Genomic DNA, 3,482 nt, shown 5'->3' with positions numbered 1-3,482 from the left:
TGCATGTGTCATAGTACACTGTGTAAAGGTCAGAGGACAATTTGTGGGGAATCACTTCTCCTTCCTCTATAGGGGTTCTGGGGAATCAAACTTGGGTCATCAGGCTTGGCTACAAGCACCTTTACCCACCAAGTCATCTCTCTGAGCCTGTGCACACTTCTGAAAGCTGTGGAGCCTTCAGAAGATGAGGCCTATGTGTGGAAGCAAGTCACTCGAGGTGGGTGTCTGAAGATTATACCCACTCCAGATTCTCTCCTGCTTTCTTCGCTTCCTGGCAGACCTCCACGAGAACGTATTCTCTCAAGTTCCGGCTGCCACAGACAGAGCCACTCCTGCAGCCAGTGACCACCCCCATGATGGACTGGTCACTTCTGAAGTCATAGGGCAAATGAAGCTTTCCCTCCTCCTTTAAGAGTTTCTGTCAGACATTTTTTTCACATAAAAGAGAAAGGTATTAACACAACTTCACATTTTCCTCCCTTGAACAGGTGACATACACCAAGAAAGATCAGAAGATGGAAAAGGCAGTCAGGTGAACAAAGGGGGACCCAGTGGATGGAGATGATGCACACACTGCCCCCCCCTTCCTTCCTTCAGCTTACTTCCTCTTCGGCTTTCATGAAAACTTAAATTCCTGCCTTTCTGCCCCTCTGACCGCCGGGTTCCTGTCACAGCTGCGGTCTTTTTGACCCTCCTGGGCCTCTCCTTAGGTTTCTTCTCATGCACACTCTTCCCCAAACTGTCTTGTCCTCACCAACAGCTCCTTGTCTGTCTCTCAGGTGGGCTCCAAAGATGGTCGGACTCACAGCTGAAGCCAACGGCTTGCTACTCTGTCCAGCAGTCTGCCTTACCAAGGCCATCCAATTCCTAGTCCAGAGCGTCCCAGCCTTGTCCTAGTCCAACCTCATGTATTTCATCTGCACAGCCATGGTCTTTGTTCATGCCACCTGCCCTATGGGCATGTACACGATTAGTTACCTGACACAGCACCCAGCACACAGTCCTCGTGCTGGATTGCTTAATCCATTTCTTCCTTAACAACCCCTGAAACATTTACTTCTGCAAATACATTCATGCAAACTTTGATCATACTCCTCCCCATTTTCCTGTATTATCCTCCTTCCTCCTCTTGCTGAACAGCCTCCCCTCAAGTTCTCCCTCCATTTTCCTGTGGTTTTTATTTGTCTGTGGATCCCTGCATTTTATTAGGGTTACCTGTCAGAACAAGGGTTATTATCCACACATCAGCAAGTCTAAGTGGTTACACCACTCTGGACTGCCCTTTCATTTGTGACCCTTAACTGTCCCAAAGTCCACAGTGTAATGGTCTGTCCTGTCCCTTTAAGAGACAAGCCCTGCCCACTCCTCCCCTTTGCTGAGGCATGCAGATCTTCCTCCTACTTTCTTTTCCATCTCTCTCCCGAAGAGGCAGCTTCTGCCTCTCTCCCTTCTCCCCACTTCTTCCTTTCCCCCTCTCTCTGTCTCTTCTCTCTCCCTCTGTTTCTCTTTCTCTCTCTCTGCCTCTTTCTCTTCATCCCCCTTTTCCCTCCCTCTCCCCTTTCTCCTTCCCTTCCATAACCCACTAAATAAATATCCAATCTCACTCTGCATGGCATGCCTATCTTTCTCTGTCTCTCACCCACCACATGGCTCCCTGCCTGGGACTTGTTGTTCCTCATGGCCTGCAGCCTGCTGCTACCACAAACCATAACAATACAATGCTGTGATTCCTCAAGGCACACAGTGGCAGAAATGCTTCAGGTCCCTGAGTGGGCAGTGGGCCACAAGACCATGATAGGCCATGAAGGCAGCCGGCCCCAGTCAGGGAGCAGCACGGTGGGTGGGGCAGCCAGTCCCATGAGCTGTGAAGGGTGAGAGACAGATGGATAGGCAGGCGATGCAGACAGAGTGGGTATTTATTTAGTGGGTTATGGAAGGGAAGGGGAAAGGGGAGAAGGGGGAAGAGCAGAGATAGAGAAAGAGAAACAGAGGCAGAGAGAGAAGAAGTGGGGAGAAGGGAGATGGGCAGAAGCTGTATCTTTGGGAGAGAGATGGAAAGTGAAAGGCTCGCAGGCTGGAAACGAAAGGATGATCTGTCTGCCTCAGTAGTGGACAGAGGAGGGAGTGGGCAGGGCTTGTCTCTTAAAGGGGCAGGACAGACCATTACACTCAGGAGAGCTGGTTCTCAGTGAACCTCCCTGCCTCATGACGGCATGTGGATGGGCTCAGCCTTGTGCAGATAGAAGGAAAAGTGGAGTGAGGGGCTTTTTAAAGAAAAGGGAGAGGGAACAGAAAAGAAAATATTTAGACTTTGAAGAGACCAGAGGGAAAGGAGAAACTGGGGAGATGAAAAGATGTTTAAATGTAGGGAAAGAAAAAACATGAAATGAAAAGGAAGAGACGCTTTTTCTAGGACAAAAGAGTGCTTCCAACTGAGAGTAACTCCACTTAGTATGGTGATTAGGGCTGGGATCCCAGGTGTGGCTGCACTGGCACAGGGTCAGGTCCACCAGAGGGCGGTGCGGAGGGAGCTGTTGCTCCCTCCGCAAGGGAAACCCTGAAATGCACAGATGTCACGTCCCTTGCACAGAGTCTGCTACTTGTTATCTGAGGGGTAAGACAGGCATTGAGCTTTTCAGAGATTAATTTTTGATTTATTGTCGGTAACAATGATTTATTCTGATATACCCCCAGGGCAAAGAAGGGGCTGTAAATATTTTAAATGTTGTTGGCTGGTGACAAGAAACACTGTTGGCTGGGGAGTAGGGCAGATGGGAATTTCAAATGCCTTTCCTAAATTACATAAAGGCAGACTGTGAGAACTTGCTACCTTGTTAAGATCAAGGCTGGTGGGGAGAGAAACATATCAAATTGTCTTAACAACTCACACAAGGTCTGTTTTCTCTGCTGAGCCCATGGGATCTCCCTATGATGGAACGCGACTGGATTTCCCAACCTTTTCTCGGGCTTCTGGGAGAGTTGTAGACAGAGACTAGGAACAAGAGACAGCCCACTGGGGTCCTCAGACGTAAGGAGCCCAGGACCAAGGACAAGGCAGGATGTGGGGCACCCTCTGGACTGAGAAACTGACCCAGTTTCTCCACCTGTTAAATGGGATGATCGCCCTTACTGATGCAGCGTGCTGGAGACTAAAGACCGAGGTGATGATAGTTTGACAAGCGTGAAATGTGGCTGTCCCCTCACCAGCCTCTGTCTCATCTGGTTCCATGCTGGGAAGCAACAATATGCAGCTGAGCGAAGGTGATGCACACCTTTAATCCCAGCACTTGGGAGGCAGAGGCAGGCAGGTCTTTGTGAGTTTGAGACCAGCCTGGCCTACAGAGCTAGTTCCAGGACAGCAAAGGCTACACAGAGAAACTCTTGTCTTGAGAAGGAGACAGAGAGAGAGAGACAGAGAGAGAGAGACAGAGAGAGAGAGACAGAGAGAGAGAGACAGAGAGAGAGAGACAGAGAGAGAGAGA

Source organism: Microtus ochrogaster, chromosome 6 (assembly GCF_000317375.1).
Source record: "Microtus ochrogaster isolate Prairie Vole_2 chromosome 6, MicOch1.0, whole genome shotgun sequence".
Classification (NCBI taxonomy): domain Eukaryota; kingdom Metazoa; phylum Chordata; class Mammalia; order Rodentia; family Cricetidae; genus Microtus; species Microtus ochrogaster.
The sequence above is the reverse complement of the archived record's forward strand: the minus strand, read 5'-3'. Positions refer to the sequence as shown.